This window comes from Centruroides sculpturatus, unplaced genomic scaffold (assembly GCF_000671375.1).
Source record: "Centruroides sculpturatus isolate CEXI.00-Female unplaced genomic scaffold, Cexi_2.0 scaffold1332, whole genome shotgun sequence".
Classification (NCBI taxonomy): Eukaryota; Metazoa; Arthropoda; class Arachnida; order Scorpiones; family Buthidae; genus Centruroides; species Centruroides sculpturatus.
In genome coordinates, this window is record NW_019385533.1 from 24,383 (window position 1) to 40,659 (window position 16,277).

The 16,277-nt window shown below is 32.0% G+C and overlaps 2 long non-coding RNA genes across 2 annotated transcripts in view; both read right to left on the reverse strand.

Moving 5' to 3' along the window:
* Positions 1 to 891: 891 nt before the first annotated feature.
* The window catches only part of LOC111639896, a 41,324-nt gene continuing 25,938 nt past the window's right edge, over positions 892 to 16,277 (reverse strand). Inside the window, exons 2-3 of the long non-coding RNA XR_002759168.1 lie at positions 1,226 to 1,313; positions 892 to 927 (exon numbers count right to left, since the gene is read on the reverse strand). This is a non-coding gene — a long non-coding RNA (uncharacterized LOC111639896). The remainder of the gene's footprint in view (positions 928 to 1,225; positions 1,314 to 16,277) is intronic.
* On the reverse strand, positions 14,506 to 15,139 carry LOC111639895. The gene is made up of 3 exons (XR_002759167.1): positions 14,807 to 15,139; positions 14,664 to 14,732; positions 14,506 to 14,599 (listed from the first exon to the last, which is right to left on the reverse strand). It is a non-coding gene; the product is annotated as an uncharacterized LOC111639895 (long non-coding RNA).

The window sequence follows — 16,277 nt, forward strand, 5'->3', positions numbered from 1 at the left end:
TTTTATTGATAATCGGTCGAGGTGCGGGTGCGACCTCTTTTTATACTATTCCCAAAAGGGAGCTGACCGAGGGGATTCTGATGCAAAAGTGGTGTAAGTTCGATCTGTGTCTGAGTGTTGTTTATGTTAATTGTCAGGAATCGAAACTTTCGACAAATTTATGGTTAACATACTAAATTAATGGACAGTAGTGACTAAGGTCAGTGTTTGTGTTAAAATTCAGTAATAATTGTTAAATTGGAGAAATATTCGATCGGTCTTATCTATTAAAAAATCGAATGAAATAGGATGTGTGTGGGTTTTTCCACTTGGTTATTTTTCCTCTACTCGACCTTTGACTCGATCCTCTCTCATCGTCAAAACATACAACCAATTATTTTAATTATTTAATTGCTTTCCTTTCGAATCTCACAATTTCTTTAACATTTGTTATTATTTAAATTTTATGTGGTAGTATAATTTAAAATAACCATAATTGTTCCTGGTTTCTTTAATTCTCCTGTTTGAAAGCCGTGAAAGTCTTGCAAAAGCCCATGCAGTTTTTTTTAATGAAAAGCAGTAAGGTGCGATGGCATTTAATGATAGGAAGGCAGTGTTTCCATAAAAAGTTTAAACAAATATTGGAAATAACAAAAATAAACAGCTTATTTAGTTTAATTCTAAAATACATACATTGACACGAAACAAAGATACAAAAACTTGTCTTTATTATTTTTTATAAACTGACTCTATTCGGCAATGTTTTTCCGCAAAATCATCAATTATTTAACATAAAGATCATTCGTCGTTGACTCTATCAAAGTATTTAAAAGCTTATTTTCTATTGAAGGCAACGGTAGTGACGACAATCTTTCCTCTGACTGTGTTCCTTTCGAATGTAACAGTAACAATTCGCTTCGTGGTTGAAAACCTGCGCTCAACATAGCACTGGTACAGTAAAAATTAATGACATTAAACCATATAATTCTTTTATTACATCTTTGCTCACATCGTCACTAATTATAATATATTTTATGTCTAAGAGTGACTTGCCAATATAGTCTGGCCATGAATATAGCCTAAATATTGCAATTCACTACGTAATTTAAATAAATCAAAAAATTCTCTGTAAAATTTACTTCAAATATTAAAACTCGTCTCAGAAAATTGTTTTTTTTAATAATATTTAAAAATTATTAACATTTAAAATTGATAAAAATTCTGAAGATTTTTACGTGGTAATCACCATTTATTTTTATCACGTGTTCTAGAATAAAACTTTAGACGACAAGACCTTCCTTTATAGGCTACTCGGCCATCCAGTTAAACCATTCCTAAAAAACACAGAAATTATCCAATTAAATATATAAAATTAAAAATTTGGAACTGGCGGATTTTTCGGCGTCTTCAGGTTTCTTCGTCCTTTTCCATTCCGGAATTTCCGACTTTTATATCCACGGGGAAAATGCGTTTCTGGATCAAATACAAATACAAAAACATTTTTTGGATCGACTGTGTCTTTTATTAAGTTTTGCCATCCGACGAAATTCTACAACTTTAAACAAAATTCTACAACTTTAAAACATAACAATAAATCCACAATATGTATTTATATTTTGGAAAGTACAAGAGAAGCGAGGCTTCCATAGCTTCACTGGACAATACGCCACTAATGGGAAGCGTGTCTTGGATATTGAAAAACCCGTCTTTCACAACCGACCTCTCCATAGTCGGCCTGGTCAAACCTATGATAAATATAGTATACAGTCCCTCTTATTGTCCATCTGACTGAGAGTTACAAAAGTACAAAACCCTTATCGGTGACTTCGAAATACAATAGATAAATTTTATTCTCTGATTTAACGATTGCATATTTCTGAAACTTTCGCTGTTACTTTACGTATCGATCATCAAGGCAGTATGATCGAAAGACAAGATTCAAATGTATACATGGCGAGTAGCGAAACAAGCAAGCCAACGACAGCATCCATTTGATATGAAACAAAGTATACCATTAGCTTGCTTAGCTGCTTGCCACCTGAATGCACCCTATGTTTACATTTGTAGCCAAGCATTTTTGGTTTTCTTACAGATGCATCGTTATTCTTGCAATTTCGACATTGTAACTTTACAAACAATTTTAAGATTTAAGATATATTGTAATACCCGAGAAATCCATCTATTTGGATGCCGATATATTGTAACTGCAATAGCTATTTTATGATTTACTTCAAAATGTAACATTTCTAAAACATAAACCTAATCATCACAGGGAAAAACATACTTGTAGTGATATATTCTTCAATTTCGTTCCACAATTTAAAGTTTTGTGAAATATTCTACTGAATGGACTTGAGTCTGACGGTGATCAGAGTCTAATTGCAGCTATTTGTCAATCAATAAGTATTTTTAAATAACAATTGTCTAATTACAATACAGGATTATCAGTGCGTACATTCGTAATTATTACATCAAACAAAAGAACATTATTAATTATTTTATGAAGATTCAACTTATAAACGTATAACTTCGCTTTCTTCTTAATTCGTAAATTAAAAGAAGATATTCTACTTCGAACATCAATTGCCTAGAACAGCAGAAAACCGAGTAACAACGTTAGCGTTGACATACTTTTTTATTTTTTTCTACCTAATATTCTATAGAATTAAGAAAAAAGCGACAAAAAACATCATTTGCTTAGAAATATCAAAATATTTATTTGTAGTATGTGTCTCTGTTAGTCATAGAGAAATTTCCAGTTTTACTCAACACGTGTCTGCATTTCTTCATATTTGTCGATCTTTCTAATTCAATAAGAGAATTCAGCAGTGAGTAAACTGCACTGATTAGCTGAAAATAGAAATAATCATATTTATAATAAGCTTACAACTTCAAATATAAATTTCCATTTTTACTAAACACGTGTCTGCATTTCTTCATATTTGTCGATCTTTCTAATTCAATAAGAGAATTCAGCAGTGAGTAAACTGCACTGATTAGCTGAAAATAAAAATAATCATATTTATAATAAGCTTACAACTTCAAATATAAAATTATATTTTTTTTTAAACATTGAAAGCTTTCATTATTTTTAGTTTTCATTCTTCCCACCCTGTAGACTGTAAGATGAACTTATCATCACTCCTATTGTGGTTCGGCCAGACTTAACATGAGAGCATGACAGATGAACCACATATGAATTCCTGGAATTTTTCTATCGATCTAATTATCTGTGGCTCAGAATTTAGGTGAAGACGATAACCATTTCGGCCGCCCTACCAACTACTTAATCTTCTTGACTCACAACAAAGAGTTATGAAACCAAAGCAAAGAAAGTAGTTTTCATTCTTTCACAAACCATAGAAAAGAATAACAATACGCTATAATAAATGTATACGAAATTGATGTACCTGTACCTGAGTTTTCGTCTGTCCTGTCCATTCTCCTAAGTATAAATCAATATTAAATATTTACTGGGAAATTGTTGTATATAACACGTAAAATTTTTTAAATTGTGTCAAATTGACCCAAAGAAATTTTTGAGAGTCTTCGTCTTTATGTCACTTTCTAAGTCCAAAATAGCATGGAAAAATATTCGTGAATTAATGTGTAAACGTGTGCGTGTGCTTATCTGCATGTGTGTTAGCGTCAGAATACGTTAATGATTAAGAAGTTCAATTTTACATAGTAGACTGCCTATAACTAGCATTAATAATATAAGATTTTGGTAGTGAAAGGAATAGACTATGGCGAGATATAAAGAGTAATATGTCATATCTGCACGGAGACGACTCACGAGTTTAATCTTTATTAAAATTTACAACGTTTATAAAACTCATTTCTACCCTCAAAATTCGAATACAGTATAGTATTTGCCATTTCGTAATAATCAATACAGTAATATAAGAAATCTACAAATTATTATTTGTAATAGCTGGGAATGATAAGCTACTCGGTTTTAAAATTTTTTTCTATTTTTTATTATTATTATTTCTATTAAGCAAAATAATAAATAAAGTTAAATTCGACAACGTCAATTAATTTAATTAATAGCCATATTTTCAAAATCTATTTTCTATATTTAATCGGTAAATTGTTGTTAGAAACTATAATAATATTTTAAAGCAATAACTTACTCTCATAACGAATGTTTTTTTTTATGAAAAAGAATCCTCCGAAATTCACACCAATTTTAAATTTCGCAAATCTTTTCATGAAGTTCAAGATCTAAGACACAAAAGAGACACTTCAACACGACGTCTATTGTTATAAGAAATAAAAATCGTGTTACCTTCAACTTGTAGATAAGAGAAAACTCAACATTAGAAAGAACGTTGCAATCACAGTAATTACCATAAACCTGAAACAAATAGAAAGCGTTTTATTATTCAATAAAATTAATTAATTAACAATATTAAATATAATAATAGACATATACTAACCGCTGCAGTAACTCTGGATAGTCCGTAAGCAATTGAAAGGACTACAAATATCAATAGAATAGACAAGATTACCCAAAATATTTTCATACCTGCTTGTAAATCAAACATCATTGCAATGAACAAAGAAAAGCAAGTAAAATAAATGCAAAAGCCATAAAACATGGGAAAAAGAATCTGTCCAGTTTCATTTATTTTCTGAATGAAAAACCATAATTGAAAGTGCTTCCAAATGACTTTTTCAAATTGATGAGCATTTCTGTTTACTTTTCCAACGATTTGAATGAAAATATGTTGCAAACGCTGAAATGAATGATGTAAGGAAATACCTGTTATGATCAAAATTAAGGCAAAGCTCAGAAAAAAACTATTTCTGTATATAAATACAAGAGATGTATTTATATGACAGAAAAGAATTTCCAGTAAAGATGCGTTTGTAAAACTAGGATAAAGATACAAATCGACGTATAACATTTCACTTACAATTAAAGTTAACCAAATAAGAAATACGAGAATAGACAGAATAAGCACTTTTCCAGCGACATTATAATCGATAGCAAAAACATATTCGTTCGGATCCGGAAAACTATTTCTACGAAAAAAACCGAAAAGGAAAATGTAAAATACAAGTATCATAATTTCAATCGATAATAAGAGGGTATTTGAATTTGATAACAATTTTACGCATTCTTTACAAATTATATCAATGCCAAACATGGAAAAAGAAAACAATAAAAGATTAAAACAAAGAAAAGTTACGATAAAATACTNTATGTAAATCAAACATCATTGCAATGAACAAAGAAAAGCAAGTAATATAAATACAAAAGCCGTAACAAATGGGAAAAAGAATCTGTCCAGTTTCATTAATTTTCTGAATGAAAAACCATAAATGAAAGTGCTTCTAAATGACTTTTTCAAATTGACCAGCATTTCTGTTTACTTTTCTAACGATTCGATTGAAAAACCGCTGCAAACGCTGAAATGAATTATGTAACGAAATACCTATTATCGTCGAAATTAAGGGAAAGCTCAGGGAAATACCACTTCCGTATATAAATACAAGAGATGTACTTATATGACAGAAAAGAATTTCCAGTAAAGATGCTTTTGTGAAACTAGGATAAAGATAGAAATCTACGTATAACATTTCACTTACAATTAAAGTTAACCAAATAAGAAATACGAGAATAGACAGAATAAGCACTTTTACAGCGACATTATAATCGATAGCAAAAAGATATTCGTTCGGATCCGGAAAACTATTTCTACGAAAAAAACCGAAAACGAAAATCTGAAATACAAATATCATAATTTCAATCGATAATAAGAGAGTATTTGAATTTGATAACAATTTTACGCATTCTTTACAAATTATATCAACGCCAAACATAGAAAAAGAAAACAATAAAAGATTAAAACAAAGAAAAATTCCGATAATGTACTGATAGATTACGTGTAACTTGGATTGTAGATTTGTTTCCTGTATATTCTGTTCTTCGGTGTAACTGATCCCGTATATACGAGAAATTTTGTAGATAAAATGTATATTCTCCATGTGTACAGATTTTCGGGGCAGATACTCGCTTCTGTGATGGAAAGCTCTGTCTATTCTTTTATTAAGTCACGTTTAAATGTTTAAATTAACATTCTTAAGATAATGGATATTGGTATATAGACTATAATTCTCGTAAACTACTGATTACAAAAGCGTAAAGCTAATGGATGCACTTAAACCTTCTGAGCTATTATAACATAGTTTTCGAATAAAATTTGATAGCCCGAATACAATTATTCTTAATGGTTATTATTAATAACTTTTATGAAAGTAAACTCGTTTTACATGTAATGCATTTAATGCAGATCGATAATGTCTTTGTTGTGACATGCAATTTAAATTCCTTAGAAAATGATCGAAGTGAATTTCTTAAGAAATTATTGTTAATTAATAGTATGTTAAGCATTTTTCAATTAAACTTAAATGGAATACGATAGTATTCCATTTAAGTTTAATTGAAAAATGCTTCCATTTTCTCCCCACTGGATTATAGTATTGTTATGCACAGTGGTGCATAACACTACTATAATCCAGTGAGGAGAATAAATCCATTGTCACTCTCCTAAAACAGGAAAGAAAACATTTTTTAAAATATTTTCTTGTTTAATATACCCTTTTTTTGGGGATTGCAATTTCAAAAAATTGTAGATCTATAAATTTCCACAGTTGTCGGTGTGTTAGATTGTCTGTCGTTTCGTATTATCGAGAACAGAATTAGATACAAGAGAAGAGAAAATCTAAAAAGCTTTCAAGTATGAGTTTCCAATTATTTACTGTAGAACTTCTCATGCAAACATCTAATCATGAATAGTCAAAACTATTTTTCCTCAAAGGAGTTTTTTAGAGGACAAGCACGACTCTATCGTTAAAGAAAATGTATGATGTACTACAGGAGCAAGACACTACTGATTTGAGGTGAATAGCATGTCTTTTAATTTAAATAAATTTCAAAAATTCAATCAAAACTTGCAGCGCGGCAATGTAACAATGTCACAATAAACATATCAATAATAATTGTTGGTTATTCATATTTCGCTGTTTCTTCTATTTCTAATCTACTCTTAAATCTGTGGTCACATATAAGGTGAAAATTTTATTAAATTCTCATTGAAAAGATCTTTATCTATTTAAATCATTTTCCCAAGGTTAAATCCCAAGTGTTCCACTCATTATACAAGTATTATTGATCTAAATCAGTGTTTTTCGGAGGTTTCTCTGGATGACAAGAGGTGGTACGAGTGTCGGAAGAGAGAGAGGAAATAAATTTATTTTCAAACAAGTGTATAGCCTGTAAAAAATACTAAGACATGGCAGTAGTCTGAACACTTTCGGAAATACTAACGTAAATAGAACAGATATTGTTCGTAATTTTTTTTTGTTTGTTTGTTTCTTGCCGCCTGAGAGTTTTCACGGATTTTTTTTAAATTACGCCTTCAACCAAACTCGTAATGAAAGTAGCCGAATGATGAGAAACGAGTCTTGTCATTTTCGAAACAGACTCCCCACTCAAAATCTCCCGAATTCGATCTCATAACCCCAGAGAGGTAGAGTTATTCATTTTCTCTATTTTGCTGTCTTCGATCGTTTTGAAGATCTAAATGAAAAGACAATATAACAGAGTTGAAGGAATCGTATTTTTAACACGGAAAGTTTTTTATTAATACTTAAAAATACAATGAATATAAAAACATTTTAAGTTTACTTTCTGTCCAAAACTCAATCTGAAAGAATTTCGTATTAGTAAAATAAATATACTAAAACGTGATGGTTTAATTTGTCGACTTATTGTTTGTTCATAAATTACGTAACTACGCTATTTTAAACTTTTAAACTAATATATCGCTGCCCCTATACTTTCATAACGCCGTGTAATATTACATAACGAACATTTTATCCAATTTTCGTAATTATACTGAGGAATAATTCACAGCAAGGGGTACCGAACGCTACACTATTTTATTTAATGACTTATATATTGTATAAAATAGTTACATAAACAGTACGAGTCTCTATTCAACAACACTTCAGAAACAATATTAAATTATTGTTTATCCAAGGTTTGAGAACAAATAATTACTAAACGTTTCTGTAAATACTCCACTCCTTGTACTGACAAGGAATTCCCTGCCTCTGCGAATCTTTGATTCTGAGATCTTGAAGGTCTTCAGTGATCCTATCTATCCACCAATTTCTATGACAACCCTCTTGGTCTCTTTCTTTTTCCTTTATAATGGAGTCCTCTTGAAGCAGTTGCCATTATAAGAAGCCTTACGACACGGCCTAGTCACTGTAATCTTCTGGCCTTAATCACCCGTGTGATCATGGGCTTGTCGTAGGTTGTCTGCAGTTCCTGGTTTGTTCTTCTCTTCCATATTGATTCTCCGTTGATCATGATACCATTATTATCATAGTCTTTTACAGGTCCGATGATTTTCCTTAGTATTTTGTTTTCAAATCTCTATATCTGTAGTTCCTCTTGCTTTATCGTTGGTCATGTTTCACGTGCATACAGAAACGCAGGTCTGATCAGCCACTTATATACAGTTAGCTTCGTCCTTTTACTAAAGAGTATTTTTTAGTTAGTTTGTTAGTCCGAAGTAGAATTTGTTTCTTTTTAGCAAGCGAGCCCATATATCCCTCTTGATGTATTTTTTCTGTTTATGTCAGTCCTAAATACTCGAAGGATTCCGTAGTGCTAAATGTCATATTGTCTACGGTTAGATGTTCTTTGTGGGATTCTCTCTTTTTAGAAATAACCATGCATTTAGTCTTTTCTTTATTGATGATCAGACCCATGCTCTTTGCAGCTGTTTCTAATTTTGACGTTAATCTAGTCACCTCTCCTTGAGATGCTCAAGTTATACAATGTCATCCTCATATGATATTATTGATCTGTTGTCACTATTAGTAATTCTATAATTCGTAATTTACAGATACAGTACTTTACGAAAAACACTTTTATTCCCATACTGCAGTGTTCGATATTTGATTCATCACGGCCAGATTGCAGTCAATTGTCTCCTCTATCTTGATAAATTTACTGTACGGGTGTCGTAAGACAAGGAGACACGATTCATTTTGAAACAAATCTATATATAATAAAAGATGGCAGTAGACCGAACTGTCTGGAAACACTGATCTAAATTGAATAAATATTTCTCGGTATCCTCTTCATTTTTCATGTCTTCTGCGGGGGCACAGAGAGCATTTATAATCATATCTATGGACTGTTCGCCAAAAATCGTAACGGAAGCTGGAGAATGATGATTGACAGGATCGACATATTCAATTCTCAAAAATATCTTCAGGTAGTTGTTATCCGGGATTCAATTTGTTCATTTGGCAATTCTGTCTTCTATCTACATGAAAACGCAATATAAATGAGTTGCTTTATTTAAATACAGTATTCATTATTAGTCCGTAAATGTTAAATTGAAGACGTGTACATTTCTTCTGTGGTCTGTCTGTTGTCTGCTCGCCTGTTCTTCGTTAATTAATCTCAAAAACGTTGGGTAGAAGTAAATTCAGACGAGATACGAAAAATTTAGACGCAGGATGCACCGATTAACTATATACAAATTCCGTTATATGAAATATTCTACTGAAAGGATTTGAGACTGATAATGATCAGAACAGAATTGAAACCATTTTTCAATAAATGCTAATTTATTGACAGATAGCATCAATGACAAAAGAAAGACAAATGATAATTCGAAAATATTTAATTAAATGTTAGTAGTATCAGCACGGTCTGCAACAGTGCAATATAGGACGGAAGTGATATCTTCATTGGAGGCGTGGCTACTTCCAGTTTCAATCACATGACACTGCTACATATCACATGATATAGAATGGAAATTATATTATCATTGGAACCGGAAGTAGCCACGCTTGCAATAATAATAATATCTCTTCTGTTTTATGTTCCACCGTTCCAGGCTGTGCGGATACTCCTTACACTCATTTGCCAACTTTGAAATACAGTGGTGCCTCGCATAACGTACGCCTCAAATAACGGATGCTGCAAACAACGGACTTTCCGTTCGGCAGTTACGTGAGGCGAACAACGGACTTTCTGCGAACAAGTGCGAATTATGTTTCCACTCTTTTGCCATTGCCAATGACAATCTGCTATTTTTATAATATATTAGTATTATTAGAATATACAGTAGACCCCCTAAAACGCGGTTGATACGTTCCTCGTTATACGAATTTCGCGTTGTAGGAATCCTTAATTACATAAGCCAATCGCAGCCCGACATGTGTGAAGTTTACGGACTACGGCTGTTTGAAAAATTTTCTTCCATAAAATTAATGGATTCTAGATTATTCGACTCACATTTCCAAAACACGTATAATTTTTTCGGAATAATCCAAATAAACTATGTTATAAACAAAAAATTGTAGGATTACTTACCGGTGTGCACTGCTCGACGTCGCCATTGCTTAAGCTTGTGTTCGTCGCGGCCGCCAAACGGCGGCCGCGATTTCTGATGTTATTTTTCTGCAAAAAATTCGTTAAACTTTAAAGACATCATTAATATAAATAATTTTAATGGCCGTTAAATAAGAAATGTTTCTTTCACAAGAAATGTATAAAATTACAGTACTGTATTAGACTTACGGTACCTAATTTACATACTGTACAGACGATAGTAAACTCAACTTACTCGCCTAAACTCTCCGTAGCGTGGCGCTGGACGGCGGAAAGTATACATACAATTATAATAAAGTTAAAATAAAATAAGTTAATATATAATTATATATACGTTACCTAATTTATATATAATTTATATATAATACTGTACTGACAATAGTAAACTCAACTTAGCCGCCTAAACTCTGCGTAGCGTGGCGCTGGACTGCGCAAAGTAGTTTGTTAGTCCGCGATGACGAGTTTGCGATGACGTTTTACCGCGTTTTACGAGTCCCTTTTAGCGTCTTTATACGAATACTGTCGAATTTTTTTTCGCCGCGTTGTAGAAATCTACCTTATAGGAACCGCGTTATAGGGGTTCTGCTGTATTATATCTTAAATACAGAGCTCTCGTTGGGATTCGGCTTGCTCCCTTGTTTATTACGTACATCACTGCAGTGCAGGGTATTTACATTTATTCAAGTATTGTGCAAATTACGGCTTCTCAATTAACAGAAAGGTGATTACAATTGAAAAAAGGCAAGAAATCATCAGAAGGAGTGAAAGTTGACAAAAACTTCTTTGTCAAATGGGGAGAGGTTCAGAAGTTTACCAACACTTTTTATCCAAACAAAGCTGAGGTCAACAGGATCAATGATATCTACAATGACACCCTTGCCCGTCATTTCTCACAGGTTGAATAAGAGAGAGAAACAAACCACCTCGGACATGTTTTTCAAGAAACCAGCTGCCAGAAAACAAAGGATGGAACAAGAGGAGTTGACCCTGCAAGCTCAGGTAGCTTCTCTTGAATCTGACTCCGATCAAAAACAATATAAAGAGACCTGCTGCAATGTGTAAAAAGTCTGTATCTATATGAATGTGCGAAGAAAGTGTTCCTCCACCTACTCCTCACAACATCTGACTACCCGGCATAATTAGTGATTGCTCCATTTTCATATCTACCCGGCTAAATCACCAGAAAGCACGCCAATGATGGGAACTGTGGCACAGATAGTTCGGGCCCAATATAAAGAAACACGTGTTTTACAGTCAGCCTCTCCCTAGACGTCCTGGCCAAACCTACGATTCGTATGATATAAAGTCTCTTAATGCACACCGGGACAGAGACAAAAATACAAAACCCTAATCAGTGACTTCAAAATACAATTGTGACATTCGGAGGTAGTAATTAAATTATTAAATCATATTTTAATACGATGCCGAAAAGGAAAAGAAAAAAGTCAAGCGAAAAATAGATGACCAACTGGGAAAAATTCACACATATCCTATTTTTCGATATTTCTTAACCTCTAAGACCGATTAGATCTCTTTTCGATTTAAACAATTATTACTAAGATTGTAACCTAATACCGGAGCTTAGTCACTACCGGCAATTAATTTAGTACGTTTAACAGTTATTATCTCGATTTTCAAATATAATGAGTAATCATGTCGGATAGAAAGCGTCAATAATTTATCGATACGTCCGATTCTTGACAGCTCGTATAAACAACACTCGGAACTAGTTCGATCCTACAACGCATAACACCATAGATTGCATCAGTCAAAAATGGGTATAAAAACAGATTGTACCCAGTCATCCAGGCAGACACCGGCGGACAACTGCAGACATCGGCCCTGCCATAATAGTTGAAATGATTCCGTCAACCAACTCCCGTCTTTCCATCAGAATCCAACGATAACCGATATTATCTCTATGAAGATCAAAGATCGGTCGATAACCAACGGTGGAAAGGATTAGAATGTTGTAAACTCTCTCTTTACGCCGACATTAGGACCTAGATTAGCAATCGCTAGTTGCATAAGTAATCTTTGTCACTCGGGTTATATCTTTGTATCTTTTAATCACATATAATCCCATATTTGGCCATTACTTTGTAACCGTGTTTATTCTAGTTATCAGTTATATTAAATTTGTTGTTTTTGTTTAACCTGTCGACTGGTTTATTGAGAGATACGGACACCCTTACCGACTTACTCACGTCCTCCCACTATCCACGACTTACCACTATCTGCCCTCCTATTTAAAAGCCATCGTCAATGCGGCATTTAGGGAACAGCCAATATTCCCCCCTACTTCTCAAACAATCGACAACTTTATTCTGTGATTTAGCGATTGCATATTTTTGAAACTATCGCCATTACTTAAGGTATCAATTATCAAGGAGGAATGATTGGAAGACTAGAGTAAGAAGCCTATATGGCAATTACCGAAGCAAGCAAGCCAATGACAGCATCCGTTTCATATGAAACAAAGCATATCATTAACTTGCTTAGCTGCTTGACACTTAAATGTAGCCTAAGTTTACATTTGAAGCTAATCATTTTTTGTTTTCGTACAGATACGTCGTTATTCTTGCAACTTCGATATTGTAACTCTAAATTCTAAATGTTAAAATTGTTTGTATTGTAATAGCCGAGAAATACTTTTTTTGTATTGAGATATTGTAATTTTAATTGCTTTTTTATGTTTTACAACAAAATATAACATTTCTAAAACATAAATCTAATCATCACAGTGAAAGACGGATTTGTAACAATATATTTGTTAGGGATGACCCTTTTTTGTTATTTCTTGTTTAGTATACCAGTGTATTAAGAAAAAAGCGACAAAAACATCATTTGCTTTATTTATTTAGCGTAAATTTCTCTGTGAATCTCAGAGAAATTTCCATTTTTACTCAACGCATGTCTGCATTTCTTCATATTTGTTGATTTTTCTAATTCAATAAGAGAATTCAGCAATGAGTAAATTGCATTGATTAGCTGAAAATAGAAATAATCATATATTATAATAAGCTGACAACTTGAAATATAAGATTATAATACTGCTTTTAAATATTAAAAGTTTTATTATTTTTATTCTTTTCATCCTGTAGGCAATAAGATGAACTTTTAATAATACCGATCGTGGTTTCGGTTACGCTTAATATAAGAGTGCGAGAGATAAATACCGTAAAGAATTTCTAGAATTTTTCCATCTATCAAGTTTCATCCGTGATATCAGGACTTAGGTAAAGACGACAACCGCGACGGCCTCCCTGCCAACTTGGTATTATTCTTTACTAACAACACAGAATTTTCTGGGTTATCAAACACACAAAAACAACATGTTTTTTATTCTTTCAAAAAGAAAAGAAGAAAAAAAATACGCCATAGTAAATGCGTACTGAACCGATGGATCTTCGTTTTCTTTTGTTCTTTTCATTTTCGTAAGTATGAAGTATGAACCCTATAAGTTTAAAATTAAATTTTCACCTAACTTATTATGTATTTAACACGGAAAAGTATTGGAATGGTGTCAAAGTCGTCACTAACAGATTTTTAATTAAAAATCTTCATCTTAATAAAACTTTATAAATTCGAAAAGTAAAAATAAAAATAAAATAAAATTCGTGGATTTATGTGAAAGCGTTTGCGGGTGTTTTTGTGTATATGTGTTGGCGTCAAAATGCGTTAATCATAAAAGAGTTCAATTTGGCATTGTAGACTGCCTAAAAAGGCTCTAATAATATTTAACTTTCGTAATTAAACGTATAGTCTATGGTAAGATATCGGGAGTAACATGCGATAACTGCACGGAGTTCGACTGACGAACTCAATCTTTATTAAAATTTATAACGTTTATAAAATTGATTTCTACTCTGAAAATTCAAGTATTATCCATTTCAAAAGTTAACAAATAAATTGTTATAATAGCTAGAAAGAATATGCAACTTCTTTTGATTTTTTTATATTCATATTAAGGAAAATGGTTAAAATCAACTACAACAAAGAATCAAATTGATACCTATAAGTTAAGAATCGAATTTGTATATTTAATTGGTGAATTGCTGTTAGAAACTATAATAATATTTTAAGGCAATAACTTACCCTTATAACGAATGTTTTTTTGATGAAAAAGAATCCTTCGAAATTCAGACCAATTGGAAATCTCGCAAATCTTTTCATGAAGTTCAAGATCTAGGACACAAAAGAAACACTTCAACATCACGCCTATTGTTATCAGAAATAAAAATCAAGTTACCTTCAACTTGTAGATAAGAGGAAACTCAACATTAGAAAGAACATTGCAATCACAGTAATTACCATAAACCTGAAACAAAAAAAAAGCGTTTTATTATTGAATAAAATTTATTAACAATAGTAAATATAATAATAGACATTTACTAATTGCTGCAGTAATTCTGGATAGTCCATAAGCACTTAAAAAGACTATACATAACGATATAATGGACAAGATTACCCAAAATATCTTAATGTTTGTCTCCAAATCAAACATGATTGCAATGAAGAAAGAAAAGCAAGTAAAACATATACAAAAGCCATAACAAATGGGAAAAAGAATCTGTCCAGTTTCGTTCATTTTTTGAATAAAAAACAATAAATGAAAGTGCTTCTGAATGACTTTTTCAAATTGATGAGCATTTCTGTTTACTTTTCTAACGATTCGATTCAAAAAATGCTGCAAACGCTGCAATGAATGGTGTAACATAATATATATTATCAAAGAAATTAACAGAAAGCTCAGCGGAAAACTGTTTCCGTATATAAATACAAGAGATAAATTCATATGACAGAAAAGAATTTTCGGTATAGATGCATTTTTGAAACAAGGATAAAGATAAAAATCAACGTATAATATTCGTATTATAGTAAAAGTTAACCAAGTGAGAAATACGAGAATAGACAGAATAAGCACTTTTCCAGCAACATTATAATCGATGACATAAAAATAATCATTCGGATCCGGAAAACTATTTCTTCGAAAAAAACCTAAAAGAAAATTGAAAAATGCAAGTATCATAATGATAGTTGATTGTAAGAATATATTTGAATTTGATAGCAATTTGAAGCTATCTTTACAAATAATATCAACGTCCAACATGAACAAGGAAAACAATAAAAGATTAAAACAAAAAAAAATTTCGATAATACACTGATAAAAGGCGTATAACTTGGATTGTAATTTTGTTTTCTGTAAATTCTGTTCTTCGATGTAACTTATTCCGGATACACGAGAAATTTTGTGGATAAAGTATAAATTCTCCATGTGAATAGATTTGTGGTGCAGATTCACTCTCGTCAGATGCAAAGCTCTGTCTATGCTTTAAGTGCTAATGGATGCACTTAAATCTTCTGAACTATTTTAACTTAGGGTTTTCGATTAGAATAAAATTACTTTTAATGGTTATTCCTCTTAACTTTTATAAAAGCAAACTCATTTTGCATGTAATGCATTTAATGCAGATCGGCAATTTATTTTCTATGACATGCAATTTGAATTCGTTAGAAAGTTGGTAGGATCGAAATTAATTTTCTAAGAATTTATTATTAACTAGCTGCAAGGACCCGCTTCGCTGGGCAAAAAGTAACGATAGTGAAGATTAAGATAAATACATTATAGCCAATCTTACCCGCTTTCACAGAATGCAAGAATTAAGTCCCCCGTTTCCAGACTAATTAGAGAATTTTTACGTTTAGTCAAACGAACTATTTTTAACGTTTCTGGAACGTTTACAATCGTTCTATAATCGAACCAATATTCGAATTTTATGTTCGAATTTAATTCGAACAAATTCGAACAAAACATTCGAAATAGAAAGCCACTTTCAACCACTTTCAGCCTCATATCTCCCGC